General features: G+C 44.9%; 1 protein-coding gene and 1 long non-coding RNA gene across 3 annotated transcripts in view; one reads left to right on the top strand and one right to left on the bottom strand.

Moving 5' to 3' along the window:
• Nucleotides 1–22,780, top strand: part of ADGRA1 (adhesion G protein-coupled receptor A1) — a 1,158,413-nt gene that overhangs the window by 329,429 nt on the left and 806,204 nt on the right. The gene's annotated exons all lie outside the window — the stretch shown is intronic.
• The window catches only part of LOC115095800, a 70,674-nt gene that overhangs the window by 44,087 nt on the left and 3,807 nt on the right, over nucleotides 1–22,780 (bottom strand). The window contains exon 2 of the long non-coding RNA XR_003857878.1: nucleotides 17,553–17,626. This is a non-coding gene — a long non-coding RNA (uncharacterized LOC115095800). The remainder of the gene's footprint in view (nucleotides 1–17,552; nucleotides 17,627–22,780) is intronic.

The following is a 22,780-nucleotide window of genomic DNA, read 5'->3' as shown; positions in this document are numbered from 1 at the left end:
GATCTGACAGATGTAGTGGCCCCTCTAGCCAAATTGTTTAACCTGTAGCTATTTAGCTGAACTTGTTGCTGAAGTACAACCCACACACATTTATGATTTTCTTAAATTTGCTTATTAACCATCAACAGAGACCCCAAATAACATAGTGCATGAAATTAAGAATGCCTAATTACTACATACACAATAAATATATTTGTACTTAACAGTGTCTACATTATGTAGGCCGGTGAACAGCAAGTTACTCAGTTAAAGTTAACCGGGTAACATTAGCCAGTATATTCAGTGGGACAAGTTTTCTATTTAATATATTCAGCAAATCGTACCCTGATAAAGTTATCAGGGTAACTTTGCTGCTCACTGGCTTACTAATATATATGTATATATAAAAGAGCACTTGAGCCATGGCTTATTTTACTTATTTAAAATACTTAAAACCCGCTTTTAGCAAATCAGTCATGCTAAGCAGATAACAGCATAACATTAACATGCATCAAAATACAAATAATACAAAATTCCAAACTGGCTGCCTGAACTACACAAAGCATTTACTGTGAAAGTTCTTTCCTTCTTCAAGCATAGGTCTCCTGAAACAATATTGCCTTTAAATGTTTACAAAATATATTAATATCTATAGTCAAACATAATTCACTTGGCAATGAGCTCCACAATTGGGTGGATTACAGAAAAGGCCTGGAACACGTCCCTTGGAGTCACACTTATTCATTTATTTATTTATTTTAGCAATTTCTATTTCAGTGTTTCTAACTTGTTGAAGACAGATAACTCAGGGAGAAAAGACTTGGGCTCGCTCCATCCTTGCCTCCCCACCAGAATAAACACTCAGACACCGCAATGGCGTTTAAATAGGCCACAGTTTATTATTACCCTCACCCGAGCCTTCTTAACATCAACAAGTTAAACAAAACGTGTCTTCCCACAACTACCCCCCCCTTTTCCCTCCCCCCTTCTCCTCCACCACCTTGAACCCTAATGGTGGAGATGACCCGCCCCCACTTATGCTCGCTCCGCATCCACCCCACGAGAGCAAGCTCCACCGAGAACCAACACTCCCCGGTTCTCAGGTCTTCCCATGCAGCAGCCCCTCCAGCTACACAGGGTCCTCCCCCTCCACCCCCTCCAACTCCCCCTCCTCACAATACATCCAACCAGGCTCGGGTGTTCCGCCAAACTGTGACAAATAACACAACTATGAACATGTTTAAAACCAGGGCGGGCGGGTGGGTGGGACAAACTAGGTGAGCTCCTTACTCTCTGCTGTCTCTCCTGCTTCTGCCTCCACTTCCTCTGACTCACTACCTTTCTACCCTATCCGGAGCCTGGGTTTGAATCCTTCAACGGTTGCTCCTAACTCCTCTCCTTGTTGCTACCCCGCTGCCCTTTCTCGAACCTTCTGACCTACCCTTATCCCCAACGCTGTTATTCCCGCTCGCCTGGTTATGGTCGCAGCGCCGTGATCCGCGCTGCTTCTCTTTACCAATAAAACATACATAATAACAAATAAACATAATATTAAAATTAACAATATGCAAACAAGAATAAAACATAAAATTAAAAATGAATATATTAAAATCAAAATGAGCAATGCTTGCTTAAATTTATTTAATTTCTTAGCACCTAAAATGTAATTCTATGTTCTTTTTAACAGATTTTAGATGCTACTATATTTAGTATATGTTTTGTATTTCTTTTATGTTATCAGTTGTAAGCCTTTGTGATGGCTTTCCGATGTGACAGTATATAAAAATAATAAATCATAAACCAAAAGAAAACCCCATTAAATTTACATTAAACCAAGCTGCTTTCAACTTCTTTTGAAAGCGTAAATAGCCTTGCTCATTACAGAGACATCTAATGGTAAACGTTTCCACAGTTGAGGAGCAACTATAGAGAATGCCCTGTTTCTTGTTTCCTGCAACCTAAAATCTGATATTAAAGAAACCACTAACAAATTTTGATATTGAGATCTTAAAGTGCGGGCGCTCAATACCTGAACAAGTCCACAAAATGGCGCCCTCCACGGCGTGCCACGCGGCTAACAATATACGCTCAATGTTATGCAATATGGTCCCAGCAATATGCGGTCATGAGTACACGCTCAATTGTATGCAATATGCTCTTAGCAATAAGCGGTTAGCAATATACACTCAGTGTTATTCAATATGCTCTCAGCAATAAGCGGTTAGCAATACTCGCTCAATGGTATTCAATATGCTCTCAGCAATAAGCGGTTAGCAATACTCGCTCAATGGTATTCAATATGCTCACAGCAATAAGCGGTTAGCAATACACGCTCAATGGTATTCAATATGCTCTCAGCAATATGCGGTTAGCAATACATGCTCAATGTTATTCAATATGCTCTCAGCAATAAGCGGTTAGCAATACACGCTCAATGTTATTCAATAGCATATGTGCTTAGTCATAGACCTGCGCCTATTACGGGCGCTCAATACCTGAACAAGGCCATAAAATGGCGCCCTCCACGGCGTGCCATGCCGCCGATCCTTGGTTCCTCGGAGACCAGAAGTAAAAGACATATGCCTTACCTGATCCTTGGCGCTTCCCGGCTGGAACCCGGGCGGTCTCCGGCTGCGGGGGGAGAGGGCAAGTACCTTCACCGCCGCGTTTGAGGATATGCACCCGCTGCCTCGTCCACGCCGGGACCGAGGCGCCTCGTATGCCTCACCTGAACCTCGCCTGGGGGCTACGTCCCTGCTGCGATTCGGCCACCGGACCGAGGACTTAAACCTCCGGGGGATCATGGAAATCACCCCGAGAAACTCTACTGGGGGAGGGACCTTAGGGTATCACCGCAGGAGTGCGGGGCTCGATGTTGTAGAAGTTTTAGAGAAAAGAAAGTAGATTTGGAAAACACGCTCAGCGAGTGTGCAGGCTCTCCAAACTGCTTTGGAGACAGAAATTACTGAGTTGCTATCCTTCCTGTGGGGGTATATATACCCGTGCTGACTTCAGATCCGTCTCCAACTGCTAGCACGAGCATACTATACCCATTCGTTCTGAGTCCATCTGGCTACACGCCAGGAAATCTAAATTTGCCTCCCTACCCTTCCATTCCCCTCCTCCCACCCACGAAATCTCTTTAAAAAATGATTGGGTTAAGTGGCACCCTTCCCACCAGCCCAAATCTTTTTTTTTTTTTTTTTTAATAAAGTATTGGTTTAAGCAAGGCTGATGCCACCCCTCCTTTACATTTGAAATAATATTTATATAAATCCCCACCACAAAACTCCACCCGTACTCGAAAAGGCTCCCAAATGCAGAGCAAGAGGAGTAGAATCTCTTATCTCCTCCCACTCGATTAATACAATAGTGTTGACACCTCTGACATCTCCCAGCACTTATATATATTTATTCACTCCACTCCACCCACTTTGAGACCTTAAATCTTTTCACTCATTCTCTTCAGATTCTTGTCTGACTGTCTGTCTGTCTGTCTTTCTGTCTTGACTAATTTGTAATCGCCACAGAACAAGGGACTGTCTGATATATCTATCTGTAGTGCACTGAGTACACTTTGTAATATTATATGAAAGTTTAGTAGTAGTAGTAGTAGTAGTAGAAATTAGGGATGTGAATCGTTTTCCATATCGTCTTAACGATAGAAATCGTGTGGCAGGGCAAGAAAATCGTCTTAGGCACGATTTTTTAGTTAAAAAATCGTTAAAAATCGTTTTTTCCGATTAGTGCGCACTAACGGGAGTTAGTGCGCACTAACTGGGAGTTAGTGCGCACTAACTGAAAATGATACAATTTGACACTTTTCAGGTCAGTTAAGGTCAGTTTAGGAATGAATATGTATTCCTATTGGCTGCCCTCTTATTTATTCATGTTACCAAGTTTCCTACTGACAGTATATGGGGGATGGGAAATGGAAACAGTTGGTAGCTTGACAAAACAAGTAATGTGATCAGTCAATGTGACTAGAACTTGTGCCCTAACCCTGATACCAGGGGTATTGTGATCTTCCTGCACACAGTGCCCTATCCCTATTAATACCAGGAGTGTTGTGATCTTCCTGCACACAGTGCCCTATCCCTAATACCAGGGGTGTTGTGATCTTCCTGCACACAGTGCCCTATTCCTGATACTGGGGGTGTTGTGATCTTCCTGCACACAGTGCCCTATTCCTGATACCGGGGGTGTTGTGATCTTCTTGCACACATCCCGATATCAGGGATAGGGCACTGCATGCAGGAAGATCACAACACTCCTGGTATTAATAGGGATAGGGCACTGCATGCAGGAAGATCACAACACTCCTGGTATTAATAGGGATAGGGCACTGCATGCAGGAAGATCACAACACCCCTGGTATCAGGGATAGGGCACTGTGTGCAGGAAGATCACAATACCCCGGAGGAGTGAGGGTCAGGCAGCTCCCCCCTGTCTGTGAAGCCAGCCTCTCACTAGTAATGCAGGGAGGGAGCTGTCTCAGACTTCACCATCCTCCCCCCCCCCCCCTTACCCACACACCATTCACTAGCTGGGACATGGGGGAAGTCAGGAGTGAGGGTCAGGCAGCTCCCCCCTGTCTTTGAAGCCAGCCTCTCACTAGTAATGCAGGGAGGGAGCTGTCTCAGACTTCACCATCCACCCCCCCCCCCCTCACCCACACACCATTCACTAGCTGGGACATGGGGGAAGTCAGGAGTGAGGGACAGGCAGCTCCCCCCTGTCTGTGAAGCCAGCCTCTCACTAGTAATGCAGGGAGGGAGCTGTCTCAGACTTCACCATCCTCCCCCCCCCCCCCCTCACCCACACACCATTCACTAGCTGGGACATGGGGGAAGTCAGGAGTGAGGGTCAGGCAGCTCCCCCCTGTCTGTGAAGCCAGCCTCTCACTAGTAATGCAGGGAGGGAGCTGTCTCAGACTTCACCATCCTCCCCCCCCCCTCACCCACACACCATTCACTAGCTGGGACATGGGGGAAGTCAGGAGTGAGGGTCAGGCAGCTCCCCCCTGTCTGTGAAGCCAGCCTCTCACTAGTAATGCAGGGAGGGAGCTGTCTCAGACTTCACCATCCTCCCCCCCCCCCCTCACCCACACACCATTCACTAGCTGGGACATGGGGGAAGTCAGGAGTGAGGGTCAGGCAGCTCCCCCCTGTCTGTGAAGCCAGCCTCTCACTAGTAATGCAGGGAGGGAGCTGTCTCAGACTTCACCATCCACCCCCCCCCCCTCACCCACACACCATTCACTAGCTGGGACCTGGGGGAAGTCAGGAGGGAGGGTCAGGCAGCTCCCCCCTGTCTGTGAAGCCAGCCTCTCACTAGTAATGCAGGGAGGGAGCTGTCTCAGACTTCACCATCCTCCCCCCCCCCCTCACCCCCACACCATTCACTAGCTGGGACATGGGGGAAGTCAGGAGTGAGGGTCAGGCAGCTCCCCCCTGTCTGTGAAGCCAGCCTCTCACTAGTAATGCAGGGAGGGAGCTGTCTCAGACTTCACCATCCTCCCCCCCCCCCCTCACCTACACACCATTCACTAGCTGGGACATGGGGGAAGTCAGGAGTGAGGGTCAGGCAGCTCCCCCCTGTCTGTGAAGCCAGCCTCTCACTAGTAATGCAGGGAGGGAGCTGTCTCAGACTTCACCATCCACCCCCCCCCCCCCCCCTCACCCACACACCATTCACTAGCTGGGACATGGGGGAAGTCAGGAGTGAGGGACAGGCAGCTCCCCCCTGTCTGTGAAGCCAGCCTCTCACTAGTAATGCAGGGAGGGAGCTGTCTCAGACTTCACCATCCTCCCCCCCCCCCCCCTCACCCACACACCATTCACTAGCTGGGACATGGGGGAAGTCAGGAGTGAGGGTCAGGCAGCTCCCCCCTGTCTGTGAAGCCAGCCTCTCACTAGTAATGCAGGGAGGGAGCTGTCTCAGACTTCACCATCCTCCCCCCCCCCCTCACCCACACACCATTCACTAGCTGGGACATGGGGGAAGTCAGGAGTGAGGGTCAGGCAGCTCCCCCCTGTCTGTGAAGCCAGCCTCTCACTAGTAATGCAGGGAGGGAGCTGTCTCAGACTTCACCATCCACCCCCCCCCCCTCACCCACACACCATTCACTAGCTGGGACATGGGGGAAGTCAGGAGTGAGGGTCAGGCAGCTCCCCCCTGTCTGTGAAGCCAGCCTCTCACTAGTAATGCAGGGAGGGAGCTGTCTCAGACTTCACCATCCTCCCCCCCCCTCACCCACACACCATTCACTAGCTGGGACATGGGGGAAGTCAGGAGTGAGGGTCAGGCAGCTCCCCCCTGTCTGTGAAGCCAGCCTCTCACTAGTAATGCAGGGAGGGAGCTGTCTCAGACTTCACCATCCTCCCCCCCCCCCCTCACCCACACACCATTCACTAGCTGGGACATGGGGGAAGTCAGGAGTGAGGGTCAGGCAGCTCCCCCCTGTCTGTGAAGCCAGCCTCTCACTAGTAATGCAGGGAGGGAGCTGTCTCAGACTTCACCATCCACCCCCCCCCCCTCACCCACACACCATTCACTAGCTGGGACATGGGGGAAGTCAGGAGTGAGGGACAGGCAGCTCCCCCCTGTCTGTGAAGCCAGCCTCTCACTAGTAATGCAGGGAGGGAGCTGTCTCAGACTTCACCATCCTCCCCCCCCCCCCTCACCCACACACCATTCACTAGCTGGGACATGGGGGAAGTCAGGAGTGAGGGTCAGGCAGCTCCCCCCTGTCTGTGAAGCCAGCCTCTCACTAGTAATGCAGGGAGGGAGCTGTCTCAGACTTCACCATCCTCCCCCCCCCCCCCTCCCCCACCCACCATTCACTAGCTGGGACATGGGGGAAGTCAGGAGTGAGGGTCAGGCAGCTCCCCCCTGTCTGTGAAGCCAGCCTCTCACTAGTAATGCAGGGAGGGAGCTGTCTCAGACTTCACCATCCTCCCCCCCCCCCCCCTCACCCACACACCATTCACTAGCTGGGACATGGGGGAAGTCAGGAGTGAGGGTCAGGCAGCTCCCCCCTGTCTGTGAAGCCAGCCTCTCACTAGTAATGCAGGGAGGGAGCTGTCTCAGACTGGTATCAGGGTTAGGGCACTGTGTGCAGGAAGATCACAACACTCCTGGTATTAATAGGGATAGGGCACTGTAAGAGATGACTGTAGTAGATCGAATAAAGATCTGATGTTTCTGCTCTCCTCACACCAAACAAAAACAACACACAAGCAGAGAAGCCCTTCTTACAAAGCTGAGCTAGTGAGTTAAGTAGGAGGAAAAGTAAACATACTGGTGCCAGTGTGGCTACTTAAAAAATACACTTACCAACAATCAATTACATATATTTGAACTGTGTACAGTTCCAGCCAGGACCACCTTTCTAAAATGCACAGTGATTGGCAAATTCAACATGCACTAGCATTTCAGGTGCCTGCTAACAAAAATAATAAACAAACAAGTTCTAGTCACGTGAGTGCTGATCATTACATTACTTTTTTTGTCAAGCTTCCAACTGTTTCCATTTCACATCCCCCCAACCATATTGGTAACATCAATAGATAAGAGCACAGCCAGCCAATAGGAATACATACATACATATTCATTCCTAAGTGACCTTTACTGACCTGGGAAGTGTGAACACTTTGTTTCATTTTCTGTTGGTGTTCGTTAGTTTCCAGTTCCATTTCCCATCCCCCCAACCATCACCTCAGTGGTAACCTTGGTAACATCAATAGATAAGAGGGCAGCCAGCCAATAGGAACACATATTCATTCCTAACTGACCTTCAGTGACCTGGAAAGTGTTTATTTGTATCATTTTCAGTTAGTGCGCACTAACTCAAGTTAGTGCGCACTAACGGGGAGTTAGTGCGCACTAACTCGAGTTAGTGCGCACTAACACGATTTAACGATTTTTAACGATAAATCGTTAGAATTTCTATTGTATCGTGTTCTATAACAATTTAAGACGATATAAACATTATCGGACGATAATTTTAATCGTTGAAAAACGATTCACATCCCTAGTAGAAATATCTATCTGGCTTAGCAGTGGTAGCACTTTTCTGTGAGGACTGACTTGATGTCCTAGGTCTCACATGAGCAGAGGCAAATGCATTAGGCAGTTTTACACAGTGCTGGCCTTGGGAATGAAGGCTGTCTTTACGTAAGGAAGAGGAATCAAGCACAATTTTAAAGACCTGGGCTTGGTATCTCAAGCTCCGTGTGAGTAGCAGTGATAGTAGCCATTTCTTATGCAGTTGAACTTGGGATCCTTATCCCCAACGTAGTGGGGCTAGAATCTGTTTCCAGTGATTTTGGTCCAGTTTTATCTTTAGCTGGGGAAGTAGAAAGCAAATTTATAGATCCCAAGCAGGGCTGTCTGGAGCTTCTGGCCTATTCCACTGCAGCAATAGTGATACCACAAGACAGATACCTTCCTAAAGAGGCAGCTGTGCTTCTGAACTACAATTTATATGCTGTTAATGAAATGCACATTTTTGTGGTGTCTGATGCTAAATTAAAAACTTTCAGCAGGGGATGTAGGCACTAATATAAATTTAATTCAGACTAGGCAGATTTCAGGCTTGCTTGAGTTTTTAAAATATCTGAATATTCCTGAAATTTATTGAAATAATTTGTTTTATTTTTTATTTTTTTGGTTGCAAGTCTCACAGATCTGCTTCTGAATTTATACAGATCCATAGCGAATCCATTGTGGATTTTACTAGTTAAATCCCACTGCTTTTAACCTTAAGGCACCAGAACTAATTTGATGAACCTGCAGATTTAATGTAGGCTCATTTAATCAGTTCAAAAACATTTGCTTTTCTTTAGAGAAGTTTGCATTTTCTTACTGGCCAGTTTCTTAATTTTGACTCATTTTACAATGAATTCCCAGTCTGCACTGGTATGACACATGGTAAAATGCAGTATAAAATTGACTAATACCAAATGCTACTGTCTGGAATATTATACAGAATGGTTAGATCTAGTATGCTAAAGGCAAAACAAATTTAAACACCCCATCCAAATTCATTCCAGTCATCGTGGTTTTAGGCTCAAATAAATCCAATTTCAGGGCTCCTGATTGGGGTTTGAAGTCAGCTTAATGAGTCTTGCTAGTTCAGAAGACCCTGTGTCACCAAGTGAGAATTTGCCCCTGAACAGCTGCTGTCGTTTTGCATAAAGAGTACCCTGTATCTTTAATTGTCTTATGCTACAGCACTTCAATAAAATTAAAGCCAACTGCAACAACAGATGTTCTACATTAAACCATCTTTTTGCTGTGGTTATTTTGAATATGAGACATGTTATAACTACAGTTGTTCAGACGGAAATCTATGAGAGTTTCGGGGAGGGCTGTGAGTAGATCTGTCAACTCTTCTGGTCTTACTAGGCTACTGTAGTCCTGTGTTGTGGTTTCTTATCCCTAGTCTCACAGTAATTGGGACAGGATAAAATCTGCCAAATGTTGTTCTTACGATGCTGGAAAATCAGTCCTGCTTTTGATTTTACATTTAGTTGCGAAAGTATCTAATTTTGATTAGATAAAAATAGAAAGCAGACAGATTAAAAATCAACCAACACTCTTTCTCTCTCTCACTCTCTCTCACACACACACACATGCACACACTTCATGCAGTCAAAAGCAAATTAAGTCCATGATGGATTGACAGCCGAGGCTGAGCTACAAGAAAACTTCACCTTTGCTTTCTTTTCATTGAACAAGTTAATTTAACCACGTGGCGAAGAATGCAGGCAGCGTGCTGTTTCCTGTCATTATGAAGACAATTATCAAAGCCATTTACCTGGGCTGTCTGAGATTTGCCCTCCTTTGTTCAGTTAAAAGTATGCATGGGTTTCCACAGCACGCATATTTTCAGATGGATTACAAACGGGCCGATACAGTACAGTGCGCTCCGACGGAGCACACTGTTAACCCGCCATTGGACGCGCGTTTTCCCTTACCCCTTATTCAGTAAGGGGCCGAAAACACGCATCCAACCCGCCGAACCTAATCCCACGCGATTCAGAAAACAAAATGTGCAGCCAAGCCGCACATTTTGCTTTCAGAAATTAGCGCCTACCCAAAGGTCGGCGCTAATTTCTTCGGGCACCAGGAAAGTGCACAGAAAAGCAGTAAAAACTATTTTTCTGTGCACCCTCCGACTTAATATCATGGCGATATTAAGTCGGAGGTCCCGAAGGGTAAAAAAAGTAAAAAAAAAAATAAAAAAATTGAAGTCTGCCCACGCCTGTCTGGTCAAAAACCGGACGCTCAATTTTGCCGGCGTCCGGTTTCCGAGTCCGTGGCTGTCAGCGGGCTCGAGAACCGATGCCGGCAAAATTGAGCGTCGGCTGTCAAACCCGCTGACAGCCGCCGCTCTGGGCCAAAAGGAGGCGCTAGGGACGCGCTAGTGTCCCTAGCGCCTCCTTTTGCCCGTTTCTACCGCCAGGCCTCATTTAAATACTGAATTGCACGCACAGGCAAATGGCCTGTGCGCACGCCGGGAGAGCGGGCGTTCACCCGCTCTCCCGCGGACTTTACTGAATCAGCCCGAAAGTGAGAGATTAAATTGGGATGGAACACAGCATCCGTAGTTGACGTTTTCAAAAATATGCACACTGTTTAATCCCCCCTCCTCCTTTCACTCAGTTGCTCACACAAGTAGCTGTTTTTACCTAGACAATTTACAAAGTGAAACTAACTGGGAAGTTTTGAAAATGAATTGCAAGAGCACATGGTAAAAGTATTTAATATAGATATATTTGTTTCCTATTTTAGAGTTTGTCTATGAGCCAAATTTGTAAACCAGCTATGTTTTCCTGTTAACCGCTTGATGTACTACTATGCAATTGCAGTCAGTCAAATATTTAAATAAACTGACCTAGACTAAAACGAAACCCTTGCACTTTGCAACCACATGAGCCATATGAAAATTGCTCCCTTAAAGAAACTGCAAAGAACACAATTTCTCTGTAATTCATCTGCATGTTCTTCCTTATATTTGGTTCTGTTCTCCTTTTCACCTTCTCTTTCTTTCTTTATTCCATTTCAGCCATTCATTTGGTATTTTTCGCTCATCTCCCTGCTCCTCTTGGGCAGAACTCATGTGCGCCCAAGAGGAGCAGGGAGATGAGCGAAATTTGCTGTGATTGGACACTAAAGGGCAAACATACCAGAGTATTGTACTAAAGTTAAGTGTCATAGATCAGCTTAAGCCAGTATTAACTTTTACTTCACTGACATTATGCCAATGTTCAGAAAAAGAGAGCAGACAATTCTGAGAATGTAGATTCACCAGAATATATTGCATTAGTTCTATAGCATTACTATTCTGAATCTGGCATAAAATCTGGCACAGATTGCAGGAAATCGAGTGTCTTGCTGAAAAAGTACCACTCACTAGAGATCGGTGTGATTTTTTTTTTTTTTTTTTTTTAAATACTGCAACCCCTTTAAAAGCACAGGATTTGGAACATTGTGATCCAAACATGTTTTTAAAGGGGTGCATAACTAGCAATTAAGTTGGGAAATGAGAAACATGGATAGGCTCCTTTCCAATTCTGGTCTGCAGCGGCATACCATGAAAATGACCTGTGTTATTCCTGCAGCTTTTCAACCTCTCAGTAGTTCTGAGCATCAGCCAGATCTCCCCAACCATTTAAAATAGCCATCAGCAGGGAGGGGAGAGTTAATCAGCTCTCTGTGTGCTGGGAGAAAGTTGGAGCAGAAAAATAGGAAAGAAAATTAAGGGTAATGACTGCCAAGGTTAAAAGGCAGTGGCATATTTGAAAAAATAATCAGGCATGGATGACAGAAAAATAGAGAAAGGAGGGTACCAGAGAAGGGTGGGGTGGAGGTAGGGGGTAAAGACTGAGATGACTTTTCAGTTTCAAACACAAAGGGGTCTACAATAAACTTTGACATTTATGTTAAGTCCCTCTTGTGCAAGCTAACTTTAGCATGTTACGCAATAAGGTCTCAATGTGCAAGTGAAAGGGGTCTGGAAAGATGTTAATGTTAGCATGCTAAAATTAGCATATCTGTGCATGCAAATGTGCAAATGTGGCTGTAGCATGAACAAAGTACATAGGATTGCATGTTCTTGGAAAAGAGATAGCGGAGTATAGACATGATAGTCATAAAATTATGAGTGGTGGAATGGGTAAATAAAGGATGATTATTTACCCTTTCAAATAATACTTAAAACAAGGGGACACTCTTTGGAACTAACAACTAGGTGATTTGAAACAAATTGTAGAAAGTACTTTGTCACTCAACACACAATCAAGTTGTGGAATCTATTTGTCAGAGGATGTGGTCAAGGTAACTAGCATAGCAGAGTTTAAAAGATATTTGGACAACTTCCAGGAGACATTTGAACCCTAAACTTAATGTCTACATTTCTTGCTGTTGGCATGCAAGATATTGGATTTTCTCACATGCTCATCTGCACCTAATTCAGAACATCCTGCACTGGGAAAGCTGCTGGTTCCAATGACATTTCCAGAACCTGAAGGAGGCCAAAGACGTCCGTTCACTCTGAATGCTTTTCTCATTTTTTCAACAAACTTTGAATAAACTAGGTCTTCTGAAGGCGAGGTATGTTCTGGAGGTTCTGGAAGCAAGTCAAAAGGGATTCGATACCCAAAGGAATAGGGACAGTGATCCAGGACCCCAATGATGAGGACAGTGAAGTGGGGATTTCCCCCCCCCCCCCCCCAATTGTCTATATAGGGAGAGCCTCTGACCTACAGCTTCTGGCTGACTTGACTCTGCTGCAATTGAGTTGGAAGATGAAGAACCTCTCCATAAGAGTTCTGATGAAGTGTTCACTCTCATTGGAGAAACTGGGACTCCACTCTGAGGTATCACTGTAGTGATGTTAGAAAGGAGAGGATTGAATGTTTCTTTAGACTCTGGTCAAAGAAGTAAAGAAGTTTTCAACAATTCTGCTATATGGTCAAGTGACAGTCATGTCCTTTGACCAAGTGTGGGTGATGGTACATCTTCTTCTGAGATGAGAATGGGTTCCTGTTTCTGAACAGGAAGCTTATTGGAGGAAAGTGGTACTAGAGAACATAAGGGGTCTAGTATCTCTAAGCAGTAGCCCTGTGCTAGAAGCCTAGAGGGTAAAAATGTTCTGATAAAAGGATGGAGCATAGCTAGCATATCTCCCTCTGCCCTAGTTTATTGCATACCAGGATAAAGCTGCATTGGCAATTCCACGTGCTGGCCATGTCTGAAGCCTGATGTGTGATGATGCAGTGGTTTAAGCTTAAGTGTTAAAGGGATTGGAAGTTTTGAGGTTTTAGAGGAGGTATGCTTTGATTGCATAGAGCCACTCAATTTGGTCTATGAAGCCAGTGCTAAATGGTAGCACGTCAATGATGTATTTTGCTTGTATTGATAGGACTCTGGCAATGTGAGCTACAAATTTTTCTGAAATTTCTGAAAAATTCCATTCGTTTTTCGGTTCCCTCGAACCGTGACAAATTAGACAATTTCATTGAAATTGTCTAATTCGTGAAAAACAAATGCACATCTCTGATGTATATTGAAACTTGAATTCCATGTGAAGATGTGCTGTGCATCAAGGGCACCAGTGCACCATGCACCAGTGCCAATGCACTGAGCTTCGATAGTGCTGATGCAGCATGCATTGTCAGTGCCGATGTCCCAAGGGTTAACAGAGCAATGTACTAGGCTTGGATTTCTGCTTCTTCACTGCTGATGGATCTAGCAGGTCTGTTAAGTGATGTTCCTTCTTCTTAAACTCGGGGCAGTGAGCAATACTTGACCCTGAGGTTTCAGCCTGGTGTGCCGACAGGGAGTTTTTGAGGAGCTTGTGCTTAAGTCAAGTCCTGGCAAGGTAGACAAAGCTGCACTGTGGAAGGAGAACAGACTGTGACTTCCAAGAGACTTACACAGTTCCTCCATTCTGTGTTCCATGGAAATATGAGAGCATGGGGACATCCATCCTCAGGTATAACAGTACACCTGGTCATGATCTGGACCAAGGCAATGGTAACATTGATCATGTCCTCTGGTAAGGGACATTATCTTACAGCAGAGGCAGCTCTTAAATCCAATCATGGAGGGTTTTTTGTGCCAGACATTTTGAGGAGGCAGAAAAATGAGGGAGTCTTCTCTTGTTCCTATGATTTCTTTTGTTTTTTAGCATTGAAAAGTGCTGTTTTGGGTGTTGCAGAGGCAGTGAAGCAACTAAATAGTAAGAAAGTGTAGAAAAATAATAAGAAAGATATTTTAAAATTATTTGGAGAGACTGAGTACACATTCGTACAGTGCTCAGACAAAAAATGACTGAGGAAGCTTGTATTAGAACTCCCACCTGTGCTCAGTAGAGCCAAAAGTTCTACTAGCTAGGAGAGTTGAGTCCATTTAGTGCCACCAGATGATCTTACTGTTGCGTACCCCGGCCACGCTAGGGCTGTGACCGGCTCTACTCACCTTCCAGACCCAGCTTCCACTGCTCCCCCAGTTTCTCCCATGGTCATAGCTAGCTGTATGCACCCTCGGGCTCCTAGCTCCTCAGCCTCCTCTACTCCAGACCCAGTGCCCTCCTGCTCCGGTGCTCCATGTCCCTCGCCACGCCTTCCTGCAGTCGGCCCCTAGGCACGTGCGCACAAGGCCAACCTTTAAAGGTGCTGCAGCGGGAAACCACTCCGTGGCGCCCAGCGATGACGTCACCTGAGCCCTGCATAAAAGGCTCAGCCCTCCATTCCTTGCCTTGGCAAATGGGTCATCACATTGTGTGAGCTAGTTGCCGTCCTCGATCCTGAGATCCTGTGCTTGTTCCAGTGTTCCCGTGTTTCTGTTCTCGTTCCAGTGTTCCTGCATTGTTCCTGTGTTCGAGGTCCCTCCTGTGTTCCAGCACCTGTTCCTGTGTTCCTTCATTTCTGAGTTTGTTCCACGTTCTGCAACCCAGGTTGTACCTTCTCGGACTGATACTCTGTACTGACCTTGGCTTACCTCTGACCATGCTTGGACTGATACCTGGAACGGACCCTTGCTTTGGCTGACCATCCTTAGATGGATACCCTGGCTTTGACCCTGGTGTTCCATTCGGACACTCTCTTTGCTTCTCCTGAGACCACCAAGCCCACCTGCCTTAATGATATCTGCGGCCTTCCTCAAGCTACACCATTAGGTGCTGCCTACCCTGCCCGGAAGACCTTCAGTTCCTGCATTGTACCCATGGTCTCCTGTACTCTCTGTTCCGGTCTAGCTCGTCTGTTCACCATCAGCTGTGCACCTCTACTCCTTGTGGGCACACCTCTCCAGGAGACCTCCAGAGGCCCACCTAAGCCCAGGCAGCCCAGGAATCTAAGGGCTCAACCCGCGGAGCTCCTAGGCCGTTATTGGTGAAGCTCCAGCTTGCCTCTGCCTCCTTGTGTGCTCCGCCTCCTGGCGGCAGGCACCCTCTGGGATCCCTCAGAGGGCTGTACCAATCCTGCGCCAGGCCAAGGATCCACTTCCAGTGTAATACTTACCATATGGCATAACTGATTCAACCTGTTTATCAACAAAACACTTTTTTTTTTTCATTTGGAATGAACCTAACGAAGGACTATAACCTAAGAAACAAATGAATGAACAAAAGCAATTGTTTTGACTATACATAACACTATGGTTTGCCCATTAAGGTGCCTACTCCACAGAGTGATGGTAGAGGGAAGTATATCAGATACATTTGCCCTTCAGCGTTAAGATGATCAGATTACTCACAAGGCCATCCTCTTCCATGGTGCCTTTTCTCTTAAAACCAAAAATAAAGTACATCAAAATTCAGACTCTTCAAAGTGACAACACCTAAATCAGGGCTTCCCAAACCTGTCCTGGAGACCCCACAGCCAGTCGACTTTTCAGGATATCCACAATGAATATGCATGAGGTAAATCTGCTCATACTTAGTCTCCATGATATGCAAATTTAGATCATGCATATTCATTGTGGATATCCTGAAAACCGGACTGGCTGTGGTATCCCCAGGACAGATTTGGAAAGCCCTGACCTAAAAAAATCTCTTTATATTAAAAATACTTCTTAAACCATGAAAAATACTTTTGTTATTATAAAAAAATATATATTTAATTATATATTATTTTCATCAAAGGGAGGAAAAGACTTCAGAGGAAAGCCTGATTTGATAAATTCATAAATTGCTGACTTTCCATTCCAATAGGGTCAGAAAAACCTCAGAAAATGGTGAGGCTTTTGGGTGGGAAGTCTAAATGATCTGATGGAGGTTCAAGGAGAGGCGCTAGAGCATCTAGGTGAACTGGTGGAGGAATCAGCAAACTGGTGAGTCCATGTGCACTTACAAATATTGACAGAATGGTATATTTCATAACAATAAAGGATTTTGATGGTTTAGGAAGGTTTTTTTTTTAATATGAAATGATTCTTTTCAGATGTTATTTTGAGGAGCTTGAATTCTTGTGCATTTTTTCTTTGGTTTGTGTTTTTCCTGAAGCTGTATATGTTCCTGTTTAGTTATTGATTTTTCCCTTCTCTCCCCAACTATGTCTTCACATACGTCATTCTTTGAAGACATTTGCTGATAAAGAGGGCCAATGATTATAAATATGCATTCATGTGCTTTTACTATTGCTTCTGGAACACCCTGTTTTCCAGGCACCTCCTCTTCTGAGTGTAGTAGCTTTCCCACTTCTTCCCAGTGATGGTGGATTGGGGTTCCAGCCGCCCTAGGCAGTAATGTCGTTATATGATCATGATCTCTCTCTCATCGCACATGATAAACAACCCCAGCTTCTGAAAGAAATACATACCCAAAAAAGGGATAACGCCCTCCAGCTCCATGCCTTGCCTACGTCACATTTATTTATTTATCTATCTATCTATCTATCAAGTTCTATATACCGTCATTCGGTTTCGCCATCATAAAGGTTTACAATATTCGATGGGATAGGGCATATACATTTTGGTTAAAATACAGTTATATATCTGATAAGGTTAGTCATATATATATACACACACACACACACAAGTTCTTATGGCTGTGAAAGACAGAGGGGTGAGGTTCACATGGTGTGGGTTAGGTTGTCAAGGTTCTTCTGGGTGAGAGAGGTAAGTGTCTAGCTGTAAAGTTGTCAGAGTATGTTTTGATAACCTGGCTATTCACCAGAGCTTTTCAGGTTGGGTTGGGCTCTGATTTCAGTTGGAAGGGTGTTCCAAAGTTTGGGGCTTCCGATGGATATGGCCCTTTCACGAGTTGTAGTTAGTTGTGTGGTTCGAGCGGGTGGAATTTTCAGGAGGCCTTTGTTGGATGATGGGAGGTCTCGTTTTGGGGCATGGAGTTCAATTGATTTGCCTAGCCAGTCTGTTTGGTGTCAATTATTAATAAGTCAACTCTCTGAAGAGAAAGGGTGACATTTTAAGCAGGTGAAAACACATATCAAGCCTTCTTAAAGCTGCCCTGCCAGATCATCTCATCCGTCTGTTCAAAACTGCCGCCCTTACCGGCTACACACCTGCCCTGCCCACTTCCCGTGCCCTAGGCCACCACCTACCTGCCTAATGCTTTCGCTGGCCCTTCTTCTTCCATCAGCACTATCAAACAATCCTTATGTGTTTACTTGTATACCTTTGGAAGCAAGCAGGAGGAACCAAAAGGAAAAGAGAACAGAGTATGCTTAGTTTAACATGATCTTGCTATTTATACACTACTAGCCAGTGAATATATTACTGGTGCCATTTTTTACCGTGCATTCACCAAAATCTTTGCATCACTTGTTATTAGCATTTTAATGTGAATGTTATATGTTTTAGCACATACATGCTAATCTTTTCTTCACTCAAGTTTTATTGTGTTAGCCTCACAATCCCTTGGGCTGACTGATTAAATGTACTGGATAAAAAAAACCAAAAAGGACAAAAATGAAAAAATGCTTCAAGCTGAGTAGGAGTAATGGAATATAATTATTACTGTTAATGTATCTATCAGTTTCTCTGCTGCTCATCATCACAGTTGGTTTCTTCTGTTGCTGTTGTTAGTAGCAGTGCAGTTTGGAGCAATGTATGTCCTTCTCAAACTTTTGTAGTATATCGGGGCCTATTTCAAAGCTATCTAGCCATTTTAACATGAATTAACCTGCTAATCTGAAAATTGCCCACTTCTGGACCACTAAAAATATGTGCAGACTTCCATAGCATTTGAATTTTTAGCCTATGTGCTATTTTACCTCGTTTGGATACCACTACAAAAATAGCAGGTGCAAAATATGCAGGCGCTTTTAGCATGTGTACTTTATGCTAACGTTCAAAGGAAAAGTACTCTGGTAGTATCTCTTTGAAAATCAGCATAAAGTACGCATGCTAAAAGAGTTGAAATACCTTACAACTATGCAGGCTACTGGAAAATGTTTCCAAATATTTGCATTTGTTTTAAAATTTCAGTTTGAAAATATTTGGGTTTGGTATACATTTAAAGGCACTGTTTGCATTATTTGGGCCTAATATATCAAAATCTTTTTCCATGGACATAGAATAGTGTGAAAAATATTAGTGAATCAAAGCTATTTTATGACTCTAGGCAGAGAAGAAGATTAAGGGCAAGATGTACAAAGCTTTATTCCCAGAGACACAAAATAGTACTGCTAGTCCTAAGTTACTGAAACAGGCAATACAAGCAAGTATTGTACCATAGAGCTCAAATAAACAACTTGTTTATTGATTTTGTTTTCTCTCTGATGCTGGTATATAGGGAAAAAAAAAGGGATTCTGATAGTGCCAGCAGTTACAGATGCAGGCAGACGTTAAACTCTGACAGTAATATTACTTAATTTACTACTTACATAGTATTATAGTAATAACATGCTGTCATATTTTGAGGGAACATGAGTAACAGCCGCAACATCAAAAAGGAAACCTCATACTCCTTGGAAAAGCTCTAGGGACAAAGAAAGGATAAGAAAAACAAGAAGATCTGGAAGTTCAGCAAAGGAGATGGGGGAAAATGAATAGCTGCTACTACAGCAGCAGGTCAAGCCCTCTACACCAAATTTGTCCTCAGTTCATCTTTATCCTTTTCACCATTACCAGCACAAAAATAATTATAAAAATCTCCTACTGCTATTCCAAAAAGGAAATCACAGTAGCACGGTGGTAGTTTAAAAAGAAAATGAATGTCAAGGTCTTTCTGGTAGGTTCATGGTGGAAAGGAAAAAGGAAACGTTCCCCATAGCCTTGCAGCCATAGTGAAGTAACTACTTCCAGGTTCTGGAAACCAATCTTCTTCTTCCTCATATAGTCATCCTCCCAAAATGTTTGGGGGCAGATCTAATCTTCATGAATCTAACAAACATTTACCAATCTGCTATAACACATGATAAGACTGCATGCAAAGTAGCTCATTAACGTTAAAATGGAATAACGTAGATTACGATTAACTTTGCAATCCATGTCAATCTAGGGAACATTAACTACACCTCTGGAAGTTTAGTTAATTTTCTGCTAGATGCTTAAAGGGGCAGCTAGCCCTGATTTACACCTCCCGGGACCAAAGAAGCTTCCAAGCTTCCACCCAGGCTGGCTCCAAGCTCCCTCCAATGAAAAATCCTCCCTCCCACCCCTCTGCCAGCCTAGCATAACACTCCTAACCCTTTACCTACACCACCCAACAGGGATATCAGGTAGCTATGCCCCCTCCAAAGAAAACACCTACCTTCCACCTTTCTATATATCCTCTTTACCCCAGGGCATCCTAGGGTCTACAGGGTAGGAGCAGGCCTAAATGTTCCTTGCCTACTGGCGCTGATATTCAAAATGGCACCAACTGATCCAAGGTTCCTGTTTGCCGCACACATGCTGCATGATCCAGTAACAGGACTAAGAAAAGCTAGCTATTGATAAGTCTAATAGTGTCATGACAAAAATATTCCATAAAGTGTTCACCAGAGGTTTTCCATCATTATTACTGACTTTACAGTTCTGCCTGCTATGCAGCCTCCACTCCACCAGGGCTCCTCAGTTAGCACACTCAGCTGCCCAAGTTATCTCCTTGCTGATCAACTGATGCCTCAGCCCAGATTTACTTAACTCAGCCTGTCCAGTTCTTTAGGGCCTCTTCATGGAGTCACCTCAGCTCCTTGACCTGGCCAACCTTGTCTTGCTATACTTTGCCTTGTGGCCTACCCAGGCTTCTGCCTTGTCTTATGGTCTACCCATGCCTCCTGCCTTGCCTTGTCTTGTGGCCTATCTTGGCCTCCTGCTTTATTCTGTAGTCTACCTTGGCTTTCTTCCTTGCTCTGTGGCCTATTCTGGCCTTTGACCTTGCTCTGTAGCCTAACTTGGCTTCCTTCCTTGCTCTGGGGCCTTCTGTGCTCTCCTTCATTGCTCAGTGGCCTTCTGGGCCTACCTGTCCGGCCTTGAAGCCTTTGAGACTACTAGGGTTACCTGGGCCTGTCTCCTGCCCTGTTGGGCTTTCCTATTTACTGTTGCATGTCCTAGTCCTGTCCTTGTCCAATCCTTGACCAGTCTGTCCTTGTTCAGTCCTTATACTGCCCAGTCCAGTTCCTGAATCCAGCACCAGTCATGTTTGCTATAAGGAAAGTCCTACTGGCCCCCAGAACCCAAGGGCTCAAAATTGGGGGTTGGTTAGGGGGTTGCTTTTGTAGGGGTGCTCCCTAATTCCATCCTGCCAGACCGTGGCACTGACAACTGTATTGAATAATATGTTGCTTGTGTGATCAAGTTTACCAAAAGATGGTCCTGGCATTGTCAATAATACTGCTATACATTAATATCATTCATCCTCTGTATTGGATGATGTTGCACAAAATAGAAAATACTGATGAATTATGCAGGCCCCATTTGATAATACAGTAATGGGGTAATTTTCTAAAGGATTTACATGTGTAAATGTAACTACTGTCGTAGCAGTTTTCAAAAGCCATTTACCCACATAAAGTGCACTTACACAGGTAAATCCTAAGGACAATTCAATAGCATATTTTGTAGTAATTTTCAAAAGCCCACTAACATGGGTAAAGTACATTTACACATGCAAAACCCATTTTTAATCATGTAACTGCTTTTAAAAATCAGACCTTAATCCTGGAACAGTTTATATTTGAAGAAGGCTTACTTAGATTTTTGCATTGCTTATTTCAGTTGTAATTGATGACAATATTGCCAACAAAGAGCAAAGTATCTCAGATTGTAGTAATGATGATATGATAAAGACACAGGCTAGTGTTATTAGGGGTGATAATGCTGCTTGCCTAGTGTTAATCATTTTCCTTTAAACTCCTGACACTATTTTGATTTCCTTAATATATGTGCCTAGTCCAATGCTTCTCAAACTCTCTGTCGGAACACACCTGACAGATGGTTCTCACATGTCTGACACACTGAGCACATGATCTTCATGGGGTTGAATGTAAACATATACTTTGTATCTACAGAAACTGCCCTGACCCCCCAACAATGGGTACAGAAAAAAATAGGAATTCCCCATTCAATTTACCATACAAAAAAAGATATTTCTGTTGTCATCTCAGTATCAGAACATAAACACTCTCTCCTACCAGGCGCAATAGACCTCCTTATGAAAAAACAGTAATTTACCACCAATGCATGTCCTATTGAGAAAACACAACAAATAATATTGATACAAATGCCTACATGTAATAAATACATCACATCGGTCACACACATAGAATTGACTTTCACCAAGTACAGAAAGACCACAAATTACAAATATGAAGACAGAAACTGGAATGGAGACCCAAAAAAGCCACTCTGCATTCAGTACAAAACTGAAGAAATAAAAACAGAAATATAGCACTTAACAGACTCCCAGGATCTGCAATAATGTACATAAACTAATGCGTAAAAAGTTACACCTGCATTATGGAACTCATTCAAACTACCCTATCTATGAAAAGGCAACACTATAAATATTTAACCAGACCCTAACACCAATACACCTCCTATTAGGAAAACAGCATAAGCCAAGCTGCTATAGATCCCAACACAGAAACTACAAGCTTGCAGAATACCCTTACCTGGGTCACACATGCAGAACACAGAAAGACCCTCACCAAATACAGAATAAAGTGACCATCTGTTGAGCTCCTGCTCGCGGGCCTAGCCGTGAGCAGGTGCTTACCTTACAGTCCGGAGGCTGCCCTGGAGCCTTCCGTGTGGCTGGAGCTGCTGCCGCCATTCTTCTGCGGCCCGGAGGCCGCTTTCTTGCTTCGGCATGGCGGGGCCATGCTGGCATTCCGGAGCAGCAGGAGCCGCTGACGTCATCCACTTCACGGCCCGGAGGCCGCGGTCCCCGGCCTCCTTGCAGCTAGAAGCCACTCCTCAGCCTGTCTCTCTGTGGCAGGAAGCCGCCTCCTACGTCAGGGCCTATTTCACGGCCCAGTCCTGCTCCTGCGTCTGTGCAGCAGGGACACTGCTCTCCAGGGTTCTGCACTCCTCCTCCTAAGGGGTGAGGCCGCACCTCTCTCTTCAATTTAAAGGGCCCGCGGCCGGATATGCCCCAGGCCCCACCTGTGGACTCCTCCCTGGGCTATTCCTGCAGAGCCCTACAAAAGGGCTCAGTAGTCTGTTCCTCCTTGCCTTGGCAAGGGGCTAGTCCTCCCTAGGACTTTTCTGCTTCCTGCTCCTGCCCGGCGTCTCTCTTCTTCGTGGGATCCCTCATCGTCCATGTTCCTGGTCTCTCCTCTGGATGTCCTTCATGTCGCCCTGTCGTCCATCATGTTTCCTGATGTTTCCAAAGTCCTTCGTG

The sequence above is a fragment of the Rhinatrema bivittatum genome, chromosome 7 (assembly GCF_901001135.1).
Source record: "Rhinatrema bivittatum chromosome 7, aRhiBiv1.1, whole genome shotgun sequence".
Taxonomy (NCBI): domain Eukaryota; kingdom Metazoa; phylum Chordata; class Amphibia; order Gymnophiona; family Rhinatrematidae; genus Rhinatrema; species Rhinatrema bivittatum.
The sequence above is the reverse complement of the archived record's forward strand: the minus strand, read 5'-3'. Positions and strand labels throughout refer to the sequence as shown.